This window comes from Silene latifolia, chromosome 2 (genome assembly GCF_048544455.1).
Source record: "Silene latifolia isolate original U9 population chromosome 2, ASM4854445v1, whole genome shotgun sequence".
Taxonomy (NCBI): Eukaryota; Viridiplantae; Streptophyta; class Magnoliopsida; order Caryophyllales; family Caryophyllaceae; genus Silene; species Silene latifolia.
Window position 1 is genome coordinate 93,133,483 of NC_133527.1, and position 25,683 is coordinate 93,159,165.

Consider the following 25,683-nt stretch of genomic DNA (forward strand, 5'->3'; position numbering starts at 1 on the left):
CTCCACAATCATTACCAATGATGCCAATACCAACAAGTCACCACAATTCTATTATAACAAAGAATCATACAATATCACATAACTTGTAAACCCTCGTACAAAAGACTGAGTAGGGAAACCCTACCTTATTCGCAAATCCCAAAAACACAAACGATCAAGCAAGCTAGAACGGCTCCTCTACGAAATTGTCACATAACAACGATAACCAAACAATACTAATCACAAACCGTCATAAATAAATCCGTATCCCCAATCTAACCCAAATTAGGGTTTTCATAAACCCCTAATGATAACCATCAACTGATTAAGAAAATACTAGAGACTTACCAAAGTAATCAACGCAGAAAAAGAGATGCGACAACTCACAATCGATCGATCTAGGCTTAGAAATTGATGAAGATGATTAGGGGAGTAAGGAACGTAGTTTTGGTTTTGTAAAAATGATTTAGAAACTGATTAAGGGAATTTTATACTTCTCTAATCATTTTAATCAAAACCGCGGAAATATAACCCATCAGACAGGGTACTCGGTCGAGTACCTGATATACTCGACCGAGTACGCCCTACTCGACCATTTGCCTCATGTACTCGACCGAGTGCACCCAAGGAAGTAGCCTGCCTCAAAACACACGACGACCAACTCGGTCGAGTAAAGCCTACTCGACCGAGTTCACTATTCCCAGAAATCTGTGGTGTTACAGTCTTCCCTCCTTAAAACCGAACTTCGTCCATGAGTTAACACCCATACATGTTACAACCATGCATAACCCAAACTACTAACCACACCACTCAAAAATAACACACATCTCGAAAAGACACCAACCGTACCCCCCAACCATAACCAAACTATGACCACATAACTCGAAACACAACCAAACTGACCTCAAAACTACCCAAAACACATGTGATTATATCCTACCCCACTTAAAAGAGAAAGGTTACAACCCTGTAATAAAACATACCTGATCAAAGAGATGTGGGTAATGCTCCTTCATTGCCTCTTCCGGCTCCCATGTAACCTCTTCAACATTGTGGTTAAACCATAACACCGTAAGCAAGAGGGTTTCCCCGTTCCTTGTCTTGCACACCTTACGATCCAATATCTCATTTGGCACCTCCATATAAGTAAGATCTTCATCTAGATCAATATTCTTCAGCTCAAGTACGTGAGATGGATCACTCACATACTTTCAAAGTTGTGACACATGAAAAACATTATGCACCCAATCCAGAGCTGGTGGCAAAGTTAGCCGATAAGCAACTTCACTTATCCGATCCAAATTCTCATATGGCCCTGTGAATTTCAGGATCAACTTCCCTCTCATTCCAAACCTTATAACGCCACGCATAGATGACGCTTTCAAAATAACCTTGTCACCCACCTCGAAATTGATATCCCTACGATATAAATATGCATAATTCTTTTGCCAATCGTGAGCCGCTTTCATCTTTTGTCGAATTAAATGTACCTGCTCAATCATATTTTGTACCATTTGTGGTCCTAAAACTACAACTTCAGCATTATCATCCCAACATACAGGACTCCTACACTTCCTCCCGTACAATGCCTCGAATGGTGCAGTCCAATACTTGTGTGATAGCTGTTGTTATATGAAAACTCAATCAAATCAAGTCTATCTTCCGAAATCCCACCAAACATCATCACAAAAGCTCGCAACATGTCTTCTAACATTTTGATGGTCCTTTAAATTTGACCATCTGTCGCAGGATGGAATGTCGTGCTTATCTTTAAGGTAGTCCCCATCAAATCCTGCAACTCCTGCCAAAACCTCGATATAAATCTCGCATCTCTATCAATACCCTTTGGTACCCCGTGTAGTCATATCATATGCATCCTGTATCCATTGGCCAACTTGATCTTACTCTAAGTATTTTTCATTGGAATAAAATGGGCTGACTTTGTCAGACGATCGACAATTACCCAATTCATGTTAATACCCTGCTGAGTTCTCGCTAACCCCCCAATGAAATCCATAGAAATCGATTCTCATTTCTCTTCGGGCACCTCGAGTGACTGAATCTTACCTTGTGGTCTCCGCTGCGCCCCATTTACTCTCTGGAAAGTCAAACACCTAGCCACAAACTCCGCTACCTTTTTCTTCATACCAGGCCACCAAAACGTCTTCTTCAAGTCCTTATAGAGCTTGCCACCTCTCGGATGTACCGAATAAGGAATGGAATGAGCCTCTGTTATAATCAGTTTCTTCAACTCAGCATCATGAGCTACACACCAACTCCCATCGAATCGGACACTTCCGTCTATATGAATCAAAAATATTGAAAAAATACTCTTCCCTACCCTCGCCGTCCACTCCTGAATCTTGGGATCAAGCACCTCTTTACTTTTAATGTCATCATAAAGTTCGGGCTCGATAGTTAAATCCCCAATGGCACCCCCCTTGTGAATCATATGAATCCCCATCTTTGTCATTTTATCTTGCAATTTCATCAATGACATTTCAGTGCATAACGAATGCACCCTCTTCCTACTCAAGGCATTTGCAACAACATTAGCCTTCCCATCATAATAGATGATCTCCATGTCATAGTCCCCAATTAGCTCCATCCACCCCCTTTGATGCATATTCAGTTCCTTTTGAGTGTAGATGTACTTCAAACACTTATGATCTGAAAATACTTTAAAGTCGCCCCGTATAGATAATGCCTCCAAACCTTCAGAGCAAATACAACCGCACCCAACTCTAAATCATGAGTAGGATATTTCTCTTCATACAGTTTCAACTGCCTCGAAGCATAAGGAATGACTTTTCCATTTTTGCATTAAGACACATCCCAATCCATTCTTCGAATCATCAATATAAACTTCGAAGTTCTCATTTCCCTCTGGTAAAGCTAGGATGGGAGTTGTAATCAAATGCTTCTTTAATGTTTGGAACACTGTCTCACAACTCTCATCCCAACAAAATCAATCTCTTTCCTCATCAAAGTTGTCATAGGTCTAGCAATCTTGGAAAAATCCTTAACGAACCTCCTGTAATATGCAGCCAAACCCAAGAAACTCTGAATTTCAGCAACATTCTTTCGTGCTTCCGAGTTGGACACCGCCTCGATCTTACTAAGATCCACAGCTATACTATCCTTTGAAATCACATGGCCCTGAAAGGCCACCTTCTCCAACCACAACTCACATTTGGACAACTTAGCATATAGCTGGTTGTCTCTCAAAGTTTGCAATACCAACCTTAAATGCTTTGCATGCTCTTCCTTTGTCTTGGAATAGACTAAAATATCATCGATGAAAACCGCCACGAATATATCTCGAAACAGAGTGAAGATTCGGTTCATAAGATCCATAAACACTGCCGCCGCATTTGTAAACCCAAAAGGCATCACCACATACTCATAATGGTCATACCGCGACTGAAAAATCTGTGTCAGGAATATCCTCATCTGCAATCCTTAACTGGTGATAACTCGATCTTAGATCAATTTTTGAAAATACCCGTCTCCACTCAACTGGTAAAAAATATCATCAATCCTCGGTACAGGATACTTGTTATTCATGGTGACATGGTTTAACTCTCTATAGTCGATGCACAACCTTATACTACCGCCCTTCGTTTTCAGGAATAAAACTGGCGCACCCCAAAGCGATACACTTGGTCGAATGTATCCCTTGTCCAACAACTCATTTAACTATTTCTTCAAGTCTTTTAACTCTTTTGGTCCTATATGGTATGAAGCCTTAGATATAGGTCCCGTCCCTGGTTTAAGCTCTACACTGAAGTTAATGTCCCTCTTGGGAGGTAACCCTGGTATCTCTTCCGGAAAGACATCATCGAACTCACCCACAACCGGTATTTATGCTGCTGATGGCTCCTCTACACGAGTATCCCTCACATGGCAAAGGATTATAGGACATCCCTTCCTCAAACATGACTTTAAAGTAATAACTGCAATCATCTTTACATTGGGTTTTACCACAAACCCCCAATTTGACACTCTCATTCTCTTAGGGCCTTTTAAAGACATCTTCTTTTGACGACAGTTTATCTTAGTCTCATACTTACCTAACCAATCCATCCCGACTACGACCTCAAATCCATCAATAGAAAACTCCAGTAATTTAATTGGTAAGTCTCCTTGCCCAACCACCATAGACACCCTTTTATACAACTTATGACATGATACTGACTCCCCCGATGGTATAAACACATAATATTTTACCAACACGTACTCCCCCAAAACCCATTGTTAAAGCATGACCTCTAGACACAAATGAATGAGTTGCCCTTAAATCAAACAAAACAAAAGTCGCTTTATGATTAACAAGGAAAGTATCAGTGACGACTTGCGCATCATCCTCAGCCGCTTGTTTACCCATCATAATGAGTTTACTGCTACTCTTCTGACCTCCCCCTTGCACCGTAGTTTCCGAGGTAGTAGTCTTAGCAGCCGAATTCTGATTCACATTGTTGTTCGGGCGCTGATAGGATCCACCGTTGTTGCAGTTCTAGCCACCATTGTTGTTGTCCTGACCTCCCTGATTGTTCCATGACCCAGCTGGGCTGTTGCTCGCCATACTCTGACTCGGAGTTTGCGAAAGGTTCTCCTAATAAGATCATGAGAAGCCTCCTCCCTCAGCACTCTTACACTCAAATCGCTTGTGGCCTATCCTGCCACGGTTGAATTAGTGTAAGGTAGAGTTATCGCTCCTACTCTAACCACCTCTTCCCCACAAACGAGATCCCCCACTAAAGTTAGACTTGCTAGAATAAGCTCTAGCCTGGTTGTGGTTACCACCCTTAAAGCTTGACTGGTTTCCACCCTCATTCTCATCCTTCCTTTTCTCACTCCCCTTTTCTTTGGCCTCCTTGGCCATGCTAACCAATCTCTCTGCATGTCCTGCTCTCTCATAATCTTCCTTTAGATCTGAGATCACTCCAGCCGCTAGCTTCTCCACAATCTTCAGCAATAGCCCCCGCTCGAAACAAAGAGCCAGACTTAGTTGACTCAACTCCTTGTCCTCTGCATAACGCAACATTTCATTTTACTTGGGATAGTATTCAGCCACGGTCATACTATCGGTCATAGAGAAAGTGTCAAACGCGGCCCTGAACCTGCTACGGATATGTTCTAGGAATCGCGATTTTACCCAAGTTCTTCTAATACTCCAACCTCGTCCCTCAGATAAAATGCAGCCTGTTCCACTATCATGTTGCCCAGACAGTTAATAACTTCCAACACACTTTTCATCTCCCGATGCCAGTTATCGAGTAGTTTTGGCTCGCCTGTGCCCACATAAGTGGTAGGGTTGAAGCGGGAAATAGTGATGCTCATCTGGGATGCATCAACTGCTATTTCTACTCCCTTCCCTACATTCTTTAGGGCCTCTTGTTGCTCGATCATCCTAGCAATCTCATCTAGGCTCATCTCAGAAGCCTTTGACTCCGCTGGGGAAGATACACTTAGAGTAAGTCTAGTGTTACCTAGGGTGCAACTTGAACAAGTTTTGGGAATAGTTTATATGAGACAGTTGTCAGTTTTCATTACTCGACCTTCTTAGGTCGTTTTAGCCAGCCTTCCTTGGCTTAACCCAACCCATTCAACCAATCGTCTCGTCTGGACGATGCAAGTTCCTACTTGCATCTAAAGATGGATAGAGATTGACGTCAACCATACCACGATACTTACTCATGTTTGTATCAAGAGCTTTCACTACTCGTGCGAATAGACTAGGAACCGAACCGACTTATGTTTGGCACGGACCTCTCCACAGACCATGGTATGATGGCTTGGTATGGCAACCCACCCTTTAAACCAAAACCTTCTAAAAAGCACTCAGCATACCATTATAATGTCCATGTTTGTGTTTATAACTTTTATGTTATCACTTTCATAAACAAAACTCTCACGAAATTTTCAAAAAAAAAAATCCTTTCAAAATACAAAAATGCAAATCTTTCAAATGGCTTGAAAAGCTCAAAATCAACAAAATCAAGTTGAAAATCTGTCAAAATTTCAAAAATGTGTCAACCATTTCAAAAAAAAAAATCAAACTTCAAAATCAACACTCCTACAATCACACACAATGATTGTTTAGGACAACGTTTCAAAATCAACTTTCTTCTAACTTACGTGACACGCACATGTCTTTTCGTATTTTATTTTTTTAGTCAATCCACGAGTCTCGTCTGAGTAAGTGTGAAAAATAGTCGAATGTGTCTTGATTCATCGTAGGTTCTTATATTCAGCCTAAGATGGTCAGAACAAATGATGAAAACGCAGCAAGCGTCCATGGTCCCGATGGAAATGGTAATAGTCAAATCCTGGCCGCACTACTCTGTCTTCAGACTAGTCAAGGTGTCGCCTATGCTCGCCTCCAAACGATTGAAAATCGCATAGTGGTTGTAGAAGCAAGGCTTTCTCCTACGGAGGAACTCATTCTCAACAATGATGACTCTCCACCATTCATAAACGACTCTTTCCCAATCCTCACCGAAGCGAAAAGCGTCTCCAATATTTAGAAGAGCAACTGATGTACCTCAAAGGAGACGACATTTACAGGGAAAATAGGAAAAAGTACGAAGCAGTAAATGCCCAACTACCAACTAACATCAACATGACTGACATCCCAAAATTCAAGGGGCACGAAAACCCTTTGAACCACACTCGTGCTTTCAAGGTCTACATGTCTATCAAGGGCATCAAGCCATAGATGTTCTTAAGGATCTTTTCTTCATCTCTCGACATTATTCTCAAATAGTGGTTCTATCTACTCTTTAGGCCACAAGAAGATCTCTACCTCGGACGATGCAGCCATCTAAATCACCATGCAATACGCAGATAATGCCGAAATATAACTCAACATGCGCACGTTAGAGGTTCTTACCCAAAATGAAAAGGAAGGATTCACCGACTTCCAAAGTAGGTGGATAAAGACTAGCACCCAGTTAGTGGAACGTCCAGACGAAGCCACTCTTGTGGAAGAGTTCGTGGACAACCTAAGGCCTATCTATGCAAATCATTTGAGGTACCAAAACATCAAGTCTTTCAAAGACGTAGTAGTATTAGGTACGGGAATCGAAGACGATATTCGCAAGGGGCTCTTGTCCAAAACATCAACTGGAGCTCGTTCCTACGGTTCCACTAATAAGACCGATGATGTCAACCTCGTCGAGTCATCCAAGAAAAACATTACGCCAAGGCAGATCACCGACATCGGTGACACATACACAAATGCACTAAAGAGGTTGATGATGTAAGGAAGAATCCAACAAATAGAACCTACACCTGACCCGAAAAAGAAGACCAAGTTTTGGGACGATAATGCTTATTGCGAGTATCATAGAGGCAAAGGACACGACACAGAAAACTGTTACAGGCTGAAGCATGCTCTTCAAGAAATGATTGAAGATGGATGTTTGCCTATCCCTCCCGTTAGTAAGCCTAATAATACAAAGAATCCTCTTGGAATTCAAATGATCTCAGATGAAGAATCCGTCTTGGATTGCTGACACCTTATCTCTCCAATCAAGAATGAAATCAATGGAGTTTGGGTAGATAACAATGAAGATGCTTACCTCAAGGATCATCTTTTGATCAAAGTGCAGAAAGTCTTACAGACGAGATTATTACCATGATAATTCGAGACGACCATTTCAATCTCGCATCACTTATCACAGATGCAAGCCCAGCCAATCAGCAGAAAGGATGGATAAAGTCAATCAAATGGACCAACAATCAAGGAAGCCTCTTCAAACTCACAACTAGAGAAGGAGCGATATTCAAAGGGGAACCAGAAGACGACGAATTTGAATCTCAGCCAGAGTCAAAGTCAGAGATTGAGTCTAAGTCTAGGGAAGTCATTAGAGGGTCTCCTCATGTTGTCACTCCTCATCCCTTTGTTTCTCCTAGCTTAGCAGCATCTAGTAACACTAGTTCGGGGAATGCCCCAGCGACTGCCCCTTTACCGCCACTGACTACAACACAGATGGCTTCTTTGTTTCAGCTATTTTCAAACATTAATATGAATAAATTCAATTCTGCTTACTCTTCGTGTTATCTTGATTGCAATTCGGTTTATGATGATACTAAGGATGATCCTGACCCAGACTCAATCGAACTACCTCCCTACATAATCAAAGAAATACAAAAGGAGGGTAAAGGGGCACAAGTTATAGAAAATACTGAACCCATCAACGTAGGGACAGATTTAGAACCCCAAGAACTTAGGATAAGGACAACCCTTGACCCAAATGAAAGAGCTCGCTTCATCGAAATTATTCACGAATTCAAAGACGTCTTCGCTTGGTCCTACAAAGATATGCTAGGAATAGACAAGGATATTGAAAAACATTCAATACCAATCAAACCAGGTTTCAAACCTGTAAAGCAGAAGCTTCCTCGAATGAGAACAGAATGGGCTCAAAGATCAAGGAGGAAATAGACAAACAATTCAAAGCCGGGTTCATCAAAGTTTCCGAGTACTCAGATTGGGTGGCTAATATAGTCCTCGTACCCAAAAAGGATGGGCAAATCTGGGTTTATGTCGATTTTAGGGACCTAAACAAGGCCAGTCTGAAAGACGATTTTCCACTCCCACACATCGACATACTAGTAGATAATGAAAGATCATAGATCCTAATTAGACTCTCTAATTAGTAACAAGTTATCTCATAATATGTTAATTTAGTGATCTATGTAATATGCATGCAAATATAAAAGCATAAAAATAAAGGTTAAGGAAAAACAATTTCCTTAAATTGATATTTATGGTAAAAATGGGCACAAACTAGATCACCTTTCTAGTTTGTTCTTGAGCTAAATGAATATGGATGATCCTCCTAGAAAAACCTTCAAAAATAAAGTCTCCTTCAAGTTGCACCCAAGAACTATACCCAAAATAATCTTACAAGTATTAACTAGATACTTGTAAAATTAACCCTTGATAATATGTAAATATTACTAACAATATTAGTGAATTTTTATTTTTATTTACTAACAAGTCTTAGTAAAGGCTTTTATTATTTTAGAGAGAAAATAATGTTTACATGCAAGATGTTCAAGTATAGTGGAAAAATGAACATAAGATGGAGTATATAGGAGGGGAAAACCGGTTGAGTGGGGAAATGGTGGAGTGTAGAAATTGTCTTATTTTATGTTCAATTACATATCACATGCAAAAGACATAAGATAACTTGTGGAAGAATAAATAAATAAAGTGTAATGATTATGATTGTAATCATCCACTACACTCTATAGCACACGGTTCAATTGCCCATTTACGGGTCCATATCGGTTCTTATATTTGTCGCACAAATACATGTAATTTTACTCTAAACATCGTTTTATGTTTAAATGCTTCCCTAATTAATTTCGTTCAAAACACTTCGTAAATATACGTATACCGCTACACGTATTATTTATGTACTAATATTAATCACATTAATCAATTAGTACGATTTTAGTGAATTAACAATTAAAAGACTAAAACCTGTCTCATAAAATTTATTATTTAATTATCGCATAATTAAATAATAACTGCCGCTCCTCGAGTTCGCAACTCGAAATCTCTCTAAAAATAATCGACTAACCTTTTAGTCTATAAATCAAGGGATTAAATAAATTGTATCTCATACAATTAATTAGTTGTCAATTGGGGTTCGTTCCTTTAGGTGTGACCGAAAGGGATCAGTTGATCACCGTCGTCTTACGACAATAACGTCGAACTCTAGTTAGCCATCCGTTATCAATTTACGTTAATCAACTGACGAGGATCAAATAATTAAATATATGATGATATTCCTTTAATGAGATTTATTATGTAAACGCACTATTGTGGAGGACACTAACTCCAACAATCTCCCACTTGTCCGACACAAGGTGTCCGCTATCAATTCTCTTGTCCGTTTTTAATCTCCCACTCAATGCAAGGTGTCTTTCAGGTCGCACTTGTACATGAACATATCACGAGTGGTTTTCTAGATTGGGAGTGTGACTATCTGACGGGAAAAATCTCCCACAGGTTACTTCCGAGCGTGGCCACGCATTTATAGTCATTAACTCCTCGAGTGGCCATGAGATATAGTTACCCTACGAAGGTGGACAATTCCTGTCTGTCCTATCTGTCCTATTGCACAATACAGATCACCATGACCTAGTAAATGCCATTTGGCCTCCTTTCACGGTACGACCTAGGACAAAAACCAAAGTCACTCGAAAACTGCACTTGCTCAGATAATAGTCTCCAGTCAAAAGAATCGACTCATAGGAACATCTTAGAGATCCATGCCATGACCAGACGTCTATAATAGAACTAAGGGACTCTCTAAATGGTCACTGTCCGGTAAAGTGTCACACACTCTGCCTATGTAATCGACTAGTCATCACGTATGACCTCATGGTGTTGAACAACCATCAATCGACTCACAATCTAGTCACTTCGAGACGTCACCTCATTAAGTGACTAGGGACATAATACAATGTTCATCTTGTTCACTTGAATAATGTTCAACATTGTCTCCACAACTTATTCAGATAAACAAGGTATTAAAAATTTAGTCACACTAAATAAAAGATTCAAAAATGAATGCAAAAACAATGAATGCGATTATCATATATATAATAAGAGATACACTATCCAATTATTACATATCCATAATCTAAAGAAAATCTAGTATTCGTCTCAATCCCATTGCGACGACATGACCATCATGCTTAGCCTTTAATAAAGGCTTGGTTAAAGGATCAGCAATATTGTCGTTTGTCCCAACCTTACAAATGTCAATTTCCTTCCTTTCCAAATAATCTCTAATTACATGGTATTTCCTTTCAATGTGTCTAGATTTGTTACTAGACTTTGGCTCTTTGGCTTGAAAAAAAGCTCCACTGTTATCACAATATAGAGTGATCGGATCTTCGGCGGAATGGACTACTCCTAGTCCCTCCATGAATTGTCTAATCCAAACAGCTTCCTTTGCAGCCTCAGACGCTACAAGATACTCAGCCTCTGTTGTAGAATATGTCGTAACGCTTTGCTTGAACCTCTTCCAGCAAACAGCTCCTCCATTTACCATAAACACATAGCCGGATTTGGATTTCATATCATCTCGATCGGTTTGGAAACTTGCGTCCGTGTAACCTCTTACACGTAACTCAGTTTCTCCTCCAAACACTAAGAACGAATCCTTAGTCCTTCTCAAGTACTTAAGGATGTTCTTTACGGCTATCCAGTGACTCTCACCAGGCTCGACTTGATAACGACTTGTCATGCTCAAGGCATACGCAACGTCGGGATGAGTGTAAATCATAACATACATGATAGACCCAACAGCGGAAGCATAAGGGACGGTATTCATGTGTTCAATCTCCTTAGGGGTAGAGGGAGATTGTGACTTGCTCAAATTAATCCCTTGGCCTATATGTAAAAATCCTCTCTTGGAGTCTTTCATATTGAACCGGTCAAGAACTTTGTCAATATAAGCTTCTTGACTCAATGCTAGTATCCTCTTGGACCTATCCCTATAGATCCGGATAGCCAAAATTCGTTGTGCCTCTCCCAAGTCTTTCATTTGGAAGTGTTTTCCTAGCCACTCCTTAACGGAAGTGAACGATGGAAGATCATTCCCGATGAGCAATATGTCATCCACATATAGGACAAGGAATGCAATCTTACTCCCACTAAACTTCATGTATAAACACGGTTCTTCCACACTTCTAGTGAAACCGTATTGTTTAATAACATGATCAAAGCGATGATTCCAACTCCTAGATGCTTGCTTAAGACCATAGATGGACTTCTTGAGCTTACACACCTTCTTAGGGATAGATTTATCCACAAAACCTTCAGGTTGTATCATGTACACTTCTTTTTCTAGAATCCCATTCAAGAAGGCGGTTTTGACATCCATTTGCCAAATCTCATAATAATGAAATGCGACAACCGCTAAGATTATCCTAATGGACCGAAGCATAGCAACTGGAGCAAAGGTTTCGTCATAGTGTAGACCATGAACTTGGTTGAAACCTTTTACCACCAATCTAACTTTGTAAACATCTACATGTTTATCCACGTCGGGCTTAATTTTATATATCCATTTACATTGAAGGAGTCGCACTCCCTCAGGTAAATCCACCAAGTCCCATACTTGGTTCTCGTACATGGAATCCATTTTGGACCGCATGGCTTCTAGCCAAAGCGAGGAGTCAGGACTAGACATGGCCGATTTGTAGGTAGTGGGTTCATCACTTTCCAAAAGTAACAAAACACCATCCTCTTTGATGTTACCAAGGTAGTGATCAGGTGGATTAGAAATCCTACTTGACTTTCTAGGAACAATTACCATTTCAGAGGAAGAGGGAATGCTATCCTCCACGTTCTCCTCTACCTCATTCTCGGTTTGTGGCTCTCGAACTTCGTCAAGTTCAAATTTTCTCCCACTCTGTCTCGTAGAAATAAACTTCTTTTCTAGAAAGAAAGCATCACTAGCCACTAACACTTTGTTCTCGTGTGTTTTTAGAAGTAATAGCCACGTGTTTCCCTAGGATATCCTACAAAAAGACATTTGTCAGACCTGGGTGCAAGCTTATTGTCAGACTTGATCTTGACGTACGCTTCGCAACCCCAAATACGCATAAATGACAAATGAGGGACTTTCCCTGTCCATATCTCATATGGAGCCTTATCGGCCGCTTTAGTCGGGCTTCGATTTAGTGAAAATATTGCAAACAAGAGGGCAAAACCCCAAAATGAACTAGGAAGCTCAGTTAGACTCATCATAGACCGAACCATGTCTAATAAAGTTCGGTTTCTCCTTTCGGCCACACCATTTAGTTGTGGTGTGCCAGGAGGAGTCCATTGTGACACTATACCATAATCTTTCAGGTGTGAATCAAATTCAGTATTTAGATATTCACCACCACGATCGGATCATGGGGTCTTAATCTTTTTATCCAATTGGTTCTCTACTTCATTCTGAAACTCCTTGAACTTGTCAAAAGCTTCACTTTTATTCTTCATCAAGTAGATATACCCATATTTACTCAAGTCATCAGTAAAAGTAATGAAGTAGTAAAAACCTCCTCTAGCGGTGATGGTTAATGGTCCACACACATTTGTATGTATGAGAGCCAAAACCTCACTAGCTCGTGTCCCTTTTCCCGTAAAAGGTGCACGAGTCATCTTGCCTAAAAGGCAAGACCCACATATACCATAAGATTCGAAATCAAATGGTTTGAGCACTTTTGATGAAGCAAGTCTCTTAATGCGTCTTTCGTTTATATGACCTAAACGACAATGCCAAAGGTAGGATTCGTTTGGATCGCCTGTTTTGAGCTTTTTAGTTTCCACATGATAAACGTCATTTAACATCATTTAAAACATAAATGCCTCCAATTGAAATGGCTTTGCCATAAACCACATCATTTAATGAAAAAGTATAACTATTGTCCTTAATCATAAAACAAATTCCGCGTCTAACGCGGAAATGGAGATGATGTTCTTGGTTAAAGTTAGTACAAAATAACACTGATTTAAATATAACTCTAGACCACTAGCTAAAGTGAGCACATAGGTCCCCACGGAAACGGCCGCTACTCTAGCTCCATTTCCCATGCGGAGATCCACACCTCCTTTTGCTAGCGCTCGTACGTCCCTTAAACCTTGCAAATGATTACAAAGGTGAGAGCCACATTCGGTATCAAGTACCCAAGTGGAAGTGCAAGCATAATTAACGTCTATCACATAGAGAGAGGACATCATACCAATAGGCGTCACACGCCCTTCCTTGAGATCCTCCAAGTATTTGGGACAACTCCTCCTATAATGCCCCTTCCCATTACAATGGAAACATTCGGCCTTGAGAGTTTGACACCTTTTGCCTTGGATTTGCCATTCTCAACGGCTTCCCCTTTCCCTTGTCTTTTTTCTTTGACGATTTGTTGAATTAGGACTTTTCCTTCCCCTTTCCTTTCTTAACTCCAAGGGATATGTTCTTTAACTTCATGGTTAAAATATCCCCTTTGTCACTCCTACTAGCTTCCATATCCCTCTCCGCTTGGGTGAGGAGTGCATGAACTTTATGATAACTCTTATCCATGCCATTCATGTTGTAGTTCACCCTAAAGTGAGCAAACGTGGTGGGAAGTGAGTGGAGGATACGATCCACCACAAGAGTCTTAGGAATCTTACACCCTAGACGCTCTAGGATGTCGATATATTCGACCATTTTTAGCACATGGGGACCAACCTTTTGGCCCCTCTCAAGCTTAACTTTAAAGAAGCGTGCCGCCGCATCGTATTGATGGACATTAGGTGTTTGTGAAAACATAGTAATCATACAAGTGAATATCTCGTACGCATTTAAAGAAATTCATCAAAGCTTGAGCATTGGGGACATCGACCATACCAACACATTCTCGATATCATTCGACATCCTCACATGGTCATCATAGGCAGTCCGCACCGCCAATGAAGTCCTTGGACCGGGCTCGATAGGAGGAGCATCGGTTAAGTAAGTGAGCACGTTGTTAGACAACGCGACGTTTTTGATGTTGGATTCCCATTCAAGAAAGTTACTACCGTCATCTATTAAGATACATTTATCCATTACGGACCTTAGCCATGAATCTTTGCCTAGTGAAGTAGTCGATGGAGTTGAAGAAGTTGCCATTGCGAATTAAAATGCTACAACAAATAAGGAAAAATTAACATTCATTGTTTTAAAATACTTGTGGAAACATGTTTAACAAGTTTTAGCATTTATATAATGATCTCCCACTTAATTATATAAACGATTCCAAGACCCAAATATTAAACAAAAATGAGCATCGCTTGGGCGAAACATCCCATAATCGTGTAAATTCGGTAAGTCAACGGTTGACTAATTCTACCTCTAGAACTCTTGGTTGACGAATTTCCTTAAATTCATCTACTAGCCCCGGAATACAAGACCGTCTTATACCCCGTTGAGTCCAACCAATTTTGGTGCGTGATAATCGTTTACCACCCTACTTACCCAAGGTAAAAAGCAAACACCCCGCTTGGGCGAGCGTAGCTCTAATGAATACGGGATTCATAGGTGTTACTAATTGGTAAGGCTAATCTCAAGTTTAGTTATGTGAGAGATCTTGTCAATTTATTCATAAATTCCCTATAAGTGAACTAATTCGGTGAATGTAAATAACGTGAATTGACAAACGCGAAAATAAAATGCATGTGAATGGCGATTTTGGCATGCATGAAAATAAAAGCAAGCAAGCAAGTAAGCATATGAATAATCCTAGTATGGCCACCTAGTTAAAATAAACTAGACTATTACATATCGGAAACCAAATCCTTGGTCCCTTGCCTCTTCATTCCAAAAGTGGCTTCTTCTTGTAGGATTTGGAACAGCTTCCAAAAATAGACTCCGTCTCGATGTAATCCGTCTTTTGGAAACGCCGGTAAGAATAACTATTACAATTAAATTACATAGTGTGGACACAGCCACCTACACGCCAAGCTGATCTGTTGGACGTATAGCGGTCTTTTGAAAGCCACGCTCGGCGGCGTAAAAATGCTTTCCACCGGATCATTTTAGATCGGTCGGTTTCGTCTCGATGAGGGTCTCGAAACGATTATAGATGTTCGGAGTCGCCACCAAGCATTTGTGGGATGCTTGGAACCCGTTCGAAATCCACTTTATACCTCAGTCAAAGGAAGCACAAGGCAGGGTTTGATATAGGTACTAAAGATAAGGAATCATCCCTCTTTAGCATCCTATCTCTAGAATGACTCTCGTACGCCATGAATAAGGTCGTCCACTATCCGAAGTTTCTGAGTAAGAGATGAAGGTCTGTATTGGGAAGCCCTTTAATCAGACACCCAAACCCGCCCGCGGTAGCGGCCTCTACTGATCGATCTTGGTTGGTTGAATGGAAAAGTTGATAAAACGGTTTATATGCATGAATGCGCATCCAATAATTTAAACCTAACATGTGAGAGCTTTCTAAATCGGTTGATTTAATCCAAGTATCAAGTATAAGATGTCGAGTTGGATTAATGATTGATTTGCATGCAAGACGGAAATTAAACATCCATTTTCCAAATTAGGTTTACGGTGCATAACGTGATCCATTTGTCTTGGTATTTTGCAAACATGATTTTGAATGAGTAAATAGTCATCTGATCCGTCCTGTATCTGGGCTAACCAGAGTCGGGATCGTCCTAGACTAATGCTGGAAGGGAACAGACCCTGTACCAGACGGCTATATGAGGCGCGAGCCAGCCGGTGGTGTAAGGGGCCTGTCCCTGGTTTTGAAAATGAGAAATGAAGGGCCTGTTTAGGCGCGGGCTAGCCTACGGTTATATACCGTATTCTGACCATTTGAAAAACATTATAAAACGTGTTGGAAAATGGGTGTTTAAACTCGGTTTGATTTGAAAGGGTCGTTTATACCGCATTTGTTGATTTGAAGAACTAGACCTGAATAACCATCATTATTTTCATAATATTCTGTGTCGTGTTCGATTTGACAAACTTGACATGAATATTTTGAAAATAATTATGAACTACTTGTTTTAAGTTCATTTGAATGTAATTAGTCGATCTCGTCATCGTACCCGGGTTGAAATCCGGCATGGTATATAGAACCAAAGATGACTTTGTGTCGGTGACTAATATGAAATGTAAAGAAATGGAATAAAAGGTTTTAAAATACCTTTTAAATGTTATTAACCAAATATTATCACTGAAACACGGATTTAACCGTCATGGTATGAGGAACCAAGGGTGAAAAATGTTTTATGGTTAAAACAAATAAGATGAAATAAAAAGGGTTTGAAAATATTTGAAATGATAAAAAAAGATTACAAATATGAAAATGGATTAAAGGGAAATGACGAGAACAAACACGGTTGATCTCTGACCTGGACACCCCATTTAGTCGCGGGGTAGCCGGCGAACCAAGGGGCTTTTATCTCAGTCCAAAAATCAGTTTTGGCTCGTTTATTCCATGTTTTGGTTCATGTTATGCACGTTTTAGCATGTTATAGTCATGAAACAAATGAAAATATAATAAAAGAGGATTTTTACACCCTCATACTTACATGTTTGGTTATGGCGAGTGACCGACGTAAGTGTAACAACTCGTTTGATCGGAAAAAACTCGGTTTGAAACAGTTTTGGTAAGTAAAAAGATTGTTTTAAGTTTAGTGACGGTGTAGTGGTCAAAGTGGTTGGTCAAGTGATTTAATGCACGGTGACGGTACCAAACAATGTGTAAGGCTTGTATTTACGATAGGTAGGTCGTAAACACGCGTCGGATTGTGACTTAAGAAGTCGAGTCGAGAATTTTAAGGGAGAAAAAGTGGGCGGACACTCGCGTAACCCTCAAATGGGGGGCATTTGAGGGGTATTTATTGGAGAATGAGTGGTTGTGTGAGTTTTGAGCGATGTGGCCACCTGGGCTGCGCAAAGAGGCGCGAGCCACGTCGCGGTTCTTCGAGGTGAGTCGTCGCTTTCACAACAAACGCAATCATGATTTGTTCTATCCTAGGTTTTGTAGTCACATGCTTGGCACTTGACCATTCATGAATCCGGGAAAACTTAAGGTAGAAGGTTTGAAATGTTTTGTTTTTGGTGGTTGACTCGGTTTGACTCGTTGTTGGAGTCGGGATTTGAATGTTTGAGTCGGTTTTTGGTCCGGTGTCGGTTTTGATTCTAGTTAGTGTCATTGCGACCCCATCGTCGTGCATTAAACACTCCAGGTATTTTTTAAATGTTTTGAAATGTTTTATTTTCGAAATCGTTTTAAGTTTTCCGACGTAAAGTTGTATACAAACTGTCGATCAAACGCCGCGATTCCAAAACATGTTATAGTCCGATAATCATCGGGTGTTTGTTGGAGTCTCAGCAGATAGTGGGTATCTACAGAGCCCCCACTTTGAGTGAGGCTTGGACGGGGCGAAAGCCAAAGTAGAGCCCCTAGGTCAATCGAAGATTACAACCTGGATACCCGAGCGACGTCGAGGCGACTCGAAAGGATTCGGGCCAAGGACCTGCCCTCGGGAAAAGGGCGACGCCAATGTGACTCGAGGGTACAAGCCAAGGACCTGTCGTCGGGAACAGTTTAGAGTCTGTCAACTGTCCGTGCGGGTCGTTTAAAGTCCATTAGACTACGTACAAAGGCTCGCCAGTCAAAGTAAGGAGTCATACCTAAGGCATCTTCGGATATGTCCTTTTACATTTGCGGACAAAGGCTCGCCAGCTGTGATAAGGAAATGTACCCGAGGCATCTTCGGGATGTGTCCTTATGTGTCTCCGGACAAAGGCTCGCCAGCTATGATAAGGAAATGTACGCGAGGCATCTTCGGGATGTTTCCTTGATGTTTGCGGACAAAGGCTCGCCAGCCATGATAAGGAAATTTACCCGAGGCATCTTCGGGATGTGTCCTTGAGTGTTTGTGGACAAAGGCTCGGCAGCCATGGGGCGGTCGGTTGATGGACCGTGAGCATAGCCGCGTCAAATGGGCTTGTTTTGAAAGTAGCGGACTCGTGATGCCGCTGTGGAAATAGTGCAGTCGAATTTTCACTATCACTGTTTTTTGAATGAGCGGGTTCTGCGAGGAAGCCCCCTGCTGGTATTTGAAGGAATAGTGAATTTGGAATTTTCACTATTAATTGAAGTGACGGTTTATGTGCCGCCGTTGACATTTGATCGAAATAGTGAATTTGGAATTTTCACTATTAATTGAAGTGACGGTTTATGTGCCGCCGTTGACATTTGATCGAAATAGTGAATTTGGAATCTTCACTATTAATCGAAGTGACGGTTTATGTGTCGCCGTTGACATTTGATGGAAATAGTGAATTTGGAATCTTCACTATTAATTGAAGTGACGGTTTTTGTGCCGCCGTTGACATTTGATGGAAATAGTGAATTTAATTTCCAGCTATTATTTTGAAAATGACGGTTTTAATCGCGTCGTTTGAAATTTGAAGAAGTAGCGGATTTTGGATTCTAGCTATTATTTTTGAAAATTTTGAAGGAAAATAGTGAACTTTGATTTTACCATTATTTTGATGTTGGCGGTTTTACTCGCCGTTTGTTCGAAATTTTCGAAAAGAGCGAATTTAAATTTACACTATTTGTTTTTGTCTTTGAGAAAATGACGACTTTTGATATCGTCAATGAAAATTCGAAGTTTAATATGTGAAATTGGGCCAAAGCCCAAATTTCGGTGAAAAAGCAAGGGGAGGCTTCATTGAGGCGCGAGCCTCCTTGCGAACCAAAGGGGCTTCTCTTTTTCTCTAAAAGACGCGAGTTCAGGCTGTATTTCATTCATCACTTCGTCTTCTCCAAATTTCGACAAAAACAAGCTAAGATCGCCATTGTTGGACCTTCTAGCTCGCTTGGGTTCGTGCTATCATCAACAATGTCATCTCAAGGTATGCATTCCCTCATGAATCCATTTAAAATTGTTGATCTTTAGCTTAATTGGATTAGGGTGAATTTTAACCTAGAAAAATCGAATTGGGCGTTTTTGATTGAGCCCATTTTGAGTGAAATTGATGGTTGTATTAGGTTAGAAACCTGTTTAGGAGTATAGGGGTGCTTTTAGTTTGCATTTTGGTCCCCGTTCCCACTCCCCATGCTCGAAAAACGTGAGTGAGGTGAGAAACCGTCTCATTTCGCATGCCAAGTTTATTTGCTTGGGTTGTGGGTCCCACTAGGTTGTATTGTAGTAGGGAAAACCCGTATTCGCATATTAAGGACCTTCGTTGGGTATCGTGGGCAAAGTTTGGAATTTTTGCCTTTTGTGACGGTCTTATGTCTGACAAATAAGCGCCTGTTTGGGCTTGAATTGAGTCAGTTTGCCTTGAAATGGACCTTATTAGTAGTTTAGGTCGCTTTGAGGTGTGATAAAATCACGTTTGCCTTTTTGCGGTCGTTTTTCGAATTTTTGACCGGTTTGTGCTCAAATTGGCGTATGAATTGCCTTTTTGAGCCGTAGAAAAATACCCCATTGCATTGGGAATGTGTTTTGGTTTGTTTGCAGACCTTGTAGGGGTCTTGGAATGCCCTTTTTTGGGGTGGTTTTGACTCGTCTTTTGCTTGAAAAGATGGGCAAGTCGTTTTTGTTTTTGTTTTTTTTTTGTGAATGGTTTTGTTTGGTTGGATTTTGGGCGGGATTGCCCTTGTTTTGTTTTGCAGGTTGTGTTTGTCCACTTCACGCCGTCATAATGCCGAAATTTCGGCTGACGTTTTTTGTTTACTCTCTTGATCGCAGGGTACCATTTAGGACCTACGGGGTCCGTTGTGGAGGCACTGGAGGAGGAGGATGATCCTGGAGGAGCTTCAGTGGCCAAGAAGGCTGCCGGATTTGAGGCGGTGGTGGAGGACGCTTCCGTAGCGGAGGTGAGGCGGCCGATATGGTCGGCTAGTCCTTTTCATTGTGGCTCATAGACAGGATGGCTGATGATTGGGGGTCAGCACCAGGGTGGTGCATCACATCATGGTTCTTGGCCTCCTCATCATCCGAAGTCTGCAAGAGACTGTCTTTATTTTTGTCATGGAGCAGGGACGAGGTATTACCGTCATGGTAACCACCTCTGCTACCGTTGTTGCTCCTCTGTTCCTTATGTTGCTCCCTTTCTTTTCTGATTGGAAGGGTAGGGAGTGCTTAGTTCGGTAGGTGGCGGATAGCCCCCATTTCGTTGTCTTAGGCCAGTGTCTGTATGATAGATAGTTTTTTTAGGCCAGTGTCTGTATGATAGACGGTTGTCTTAGGCCAGTGTCTGTACGATAGATGTCTGTACTGGATCCTGTTTGTATGGTCAGTCGTTTGTATCAAACGTGTGTCAATGTATTTTGCGTGAGGCGATTTGTATATATGTATTTTTGGATTGTGGTTCATTTTGTGATTTTTGGCTTTTTGTGTTGTGTTTCGGAGGAGCGCTGTCAGCTGTTGATTCTCCTTTATTTTTGCATCAGTTCCTGCATTGTTAGTCTAGAAAATAGGCAACAGATAGCACATATGCATAAACGTAAACACGTAAAAGCATTTGATTGAAAAACAAATTAACCAAGATGACTTGAAGTTAAAAGTGAAGTTTGAAAATTGCAATGAATCTTGAAAATTTGCGACGAGTCGTCACGTTCGGAATCCAAAAGAAATTGATTTGAAAATTTTGAGTAATTAACTCGTGTCGTGAATTAAATTGCATCGAAACTATTGAAATTGATTTGTGACTCGAAAAATTCAAACTCAAACCGTCAGGATGAATTTTAGAAATAGATTTTTACGAGTATATGTGATTTCTGGGAGATCAAGACTCGGATTTATGAGCGCTTGAAATTTTGAGGAAAACTGATGTCGTGTTATCAATTTTCGATTTTTATTTTGATGGAAAATTGCAAAAAAGCGAAAAAAATTTGGAATCTCGACTGACATGGAAACGATTCATCGAGGATCGGGGCGACTAGCCCCTCCCCCCTTTAAAAAGAAAGAAAAATCTGAATGTTTAAAGTTGCGTCATAGAAACCGTGTCGGATTTCGTAAAACGCAAAAATAAGGAAATGTGAGTGTGAGGAAACACAAAAACGTCCTGGGTCATCCCGAATAGGCGCGAGCGTCCTGGCGGGAGGTTTGAGGTGTCAGGAGAAAACACAAGTTGAAAGAGACAAGTCAACAGCGGGAATCCTGGGGAAGCCTCAAAGAAGCGTGAGCAGTCTGACGATGGAAGCCGGCTCTCCCCTTTTTCTGAAAAACGCGCTGATCAGTTTGTATAAATAGTGATGTTTGTGCTTCGTTGTTTCATCATCCGAAACACCAAAAACATCTCGACAAAACTTCTTCTTCTTCTTCCACAAAAATATTTCATGGATGCTTTTGAGAACGCATTGCGACAATGGTGCCGGGATTTGTCGCCTCCCGATAAGTATCAACTCATTTGCATGGGAGTTGGTCAATTGTTGGTGCTCCGTAAAGTCAAGGTGCAACCGTCATTTCTTGAAGCTTGTTCTCGGTTTTGGGATTCGAAACACCATGTTTTCGTTTTCCCGAAACGTGAAATTTGTCCTCTTGCCGAAGAAGTTGGAGCCATTGGTGGGTGGCCGGGTTGTGTTCCGGTGCTTCCTCCGACTCGATTGTGCTACAAGAAAAATTCCGTTCTATGTTGGGCTTGTCAACAAGCCAAGTCAACTTTCTTCTTGCTCCACATGGTGTGGATATGTTGGCTCTCATCAACATCTTTTCAAACCGATTAGATGCTAATGTCTCGGAGGTGGCTAGGAGAAGGGCTCTTGCCTTTTGTCTTGTCCATGTGTACCTCTTCGTTGATGTCTTGAAGAAGGAGGGGCCAAAATGCTATGGTAGCATGACCCTTATTCATGTGATTGAGCAAATGGAGCATAGTAGAGATCCATCATGGTTGGTGCTTGGCGAGATCATCCAAGCTTTGGACAAGGAAGGCTCTTGTTGAGAAGTTCCCTCCTTCGGATCCCCGAGGATCCTCCAAGTGTGGCTATTGGAGAGGCTAAGGTATGTAGAGCCTCCGGTTAATTCTTCTTCTTATTCCTTCCGTCACCTTACCATGAGGAAGAAGTTGTACCCGGATAGCTTTGCTTCCACCGAGGCTTATTGGGCCGCGAGATTGGCGGAGGAGGGTGGTCCTCACATCCGTTGGGTGGTGCCATGGTGGCCCTTGAGGTCCTTTACGGGGTTGCCCGCCTCGGGTGCTAGTCCTCGTTCTTTGATGGTGGTGGGTTTGAAGGTTGTTTCCTTCATTTATCCCGAAAGGCTCATGAGGCAAATGGGGCGTCAACAAAAGGTGCCCGCTCAAGATACCCTTGTCCAAGAGAATGTTATCCGGAACTCCGAGCTTGTGGAGGTCTTCAAAAGATGGTGGGCCACTCGGCCGCTTTGGGAAGTACCAAACCCCGTTGCCACGACATGGGTGACTCCCGCTTATGTCAAGTGGTCACGAGCTCCGTCCTTGGAAGAGAGATCCAAATTTCGTAAGGACGAGGCTGTCGACTCGAAGTATCGAGAGGTTGGCAAGGCGAACCGTGCCTTATTTGAGGAGTATGTTGATGGAGCTACCCCCGATGTGATGAGGCCACTGAAGAGGAGGTGTTCCGGCCCCAAGAATATGGTGGGCCGTGCATTGGCTCTTTTTGGGTCGAACATGGGGTCTTGTTCTAGACCGGAGGCCGTTGCCGTCTTAGATCCGTTGAGGATCCATTCCGAGGATGAAGTCCATTCTAGGCGGGCCAACAACATGAACAAGGGTAAGATGTACCCCGAAGGAAAAGACAAGGGTAAAATGGAAGAGTGAAGACCTCCATTACCCGTTTTATTATTATGTTGTAGTATTGTTGTGAGTTTTTATTATGTTGTACTAGCTAGTTATTGTGTTTTTTTTTTTGTGCTAGTTTTATTATCTGAGGTGTTTTAGTTGACACCTTAGCTTTGACAAGTTGTAGACTTGTCGAGCTTTATTTGTCGTTGAAATTGTAATCCCTACCATTATTAATTAAATAAGAGGGTTGCCCGTGTCAAAATTTGTGAACGCTTGTTTCTTCCATCCATTTGGTGAAGACAATACGATTTGAATCGTCCTAAACATTTGCATTTTGGAAAGTGGTATTTTGTGAGGAAAGGGAGAAAGGCTTATTTTTGTATTTTGTGGGAAAGGGGAGTGGTTTCCCTTTCTTTTTTTTGATGGGGATGTTTTGTATGTGGGTGATGTTTTTTTTTATTATGGGGATGGTTGTTTTTTTATTGTGGGGGTGGTTGTTTTTTTATTGTGGGAATGGTTGTATCATTCTTGTGTAAGAAAGGACTGCCTACGTATCCACCTGAAGAGGTGAAATCAAACCATGTTCGTAGTTCGAAATGTTTTGTAAATTTGATTGGGTTTTGTGGTTGTATCCCTCAGGCATAAGAGAGACTGCCTACGTGTCCACCTGAAGAGGTGAAATCAAACCATGCTCGTAGTTCAGGGGTTTTTGTTTTAGTGCAAATGGATGTTGCCTTTGACAGATCAAAGGACCTTCGAAATGGGCAAGGTGCCACAGCTTAGACTCGATAAAACATGCAATTTCAAATCAGAACACGTTGAGGAACTTGACTTGAAAAGGGGTTGAGATGGTTGCTAGTTGTAAAACTAGGTTAGGTTGTTGTTTGCAATGGTTCAAGAATAGTATTTCTTGAATTGGTCCAGGTTGGTCGGGTTTGTAAAGTCCTCCCCATCTAGGTCACTCAGTCTCACTGCGCCCCCCGAAAATATTTTCTTGACCAGGTATGGCCCGGCCCAGTTAGGTTTGAATTTCCCCCTCGGATCGACGGGTAACGGTGCTCGAACTGACTTGAGGACCAAGTCGCCCTCCTGGATATTCCTGGGTTTAACCTTCTTGTTGAATGCCCGTTGTATACGTCGTTGGTATAGCTGGACGTTGTGCAAGGCGTTGAGTCGCCGTTCGTCTAGAAGAGTGAGTTGCTCGTACCTTTCACGGGACCATTCCACCTCAAGGACTTGACTCTTCAGTAGGATGCGTAGAGAAGGGGCCTTTAACTCTACCGGTTGAACCACCTCTATACCGTATGCTAGGTAGAAGGGTGTGGCGCCTGTCGGTGTTCGATTGGAGGTTCGGTATCCCAGAGTGCGAATGGGAGTTTGCTCGGCCAATCGCGGTAGTTGTCTTGCATCTTCCTGATAATGGTGACAAGAGTCTTGGTAGCTGCCTCCACCGCTCCGTTGGTTTGGGGACGGAAGGGGGATGATCGGTGTCGTTTGATCTTGTATTTGTCCAGCAAGGCCTGAGTTTCCGCCTGGAAGTGAGAGCCTTGGTCGCTGATGATTTCATGGGGTACCCCATATTTGCAGATTATGCTGTTTTGAATGAACTTGGCCACTTGTTTGGCGGTCAAGACTGCATATGACTGTGCTTCCACCCATTTGGTGAAGTAGTCGATGGCGACGAGGAAAAAGCAGTGCCCCTTGGTGCCTACCGGGTTGTCTTTCCCGATGATGTCGATGCCCCAGGTCGAGAAAGGCCAGGGTGACGTCATGGTGTATAAAAGGGATGGTGGTATATGCTGTATGATGGCGAAGATTTGGAAATTGTGGCAATGTTTGACGTAGTTATGGCAATCAGCTTCCATGGTGGTCCAGTAGTAACCTAGCCGCATGATTTTCCGGGTTAGCGTCATTGCGCTCATATAAGGGCCACATTCTCCGTCGTGGACCTCTCCCATGACCTTTTTGGCTTTGTGATGGTCAATGCAAAGGAGGATAATTCCTTGGCGTGTTCTTTTGTATAGTTGGTTTTGGTTTATCACGAATTATGATGCAAGTAAACGGATGGCTCTTTGTCCCCTTTGATCAGAGTTGGGGGGGAATTCGTTTTTGGTTTTATAGTTGAGGATGGCTTAGTACCAAGGTTCATCATGGCTTTCCTCATCGTCGATGATGGCCCAAACGTGGGCTGGCTCACTCCTTCTCTCGACACATAGGGGCATCGATGTCATGTCGTCAGGTATGTTGATGAGCGGGGCAAGTTTTGCCAGGGCATCAGCAAATTGATTTTCCTCTCGCGGCAAGTGGAAATAATCGACTTGGTCGAAGAACTCGGCCTCTTGATTGATCTTTGCTCGGTAGGCAGCTAAGCTGTCGGATCGTATTTTCCATGATCCGGACACCTGATTGATGATGA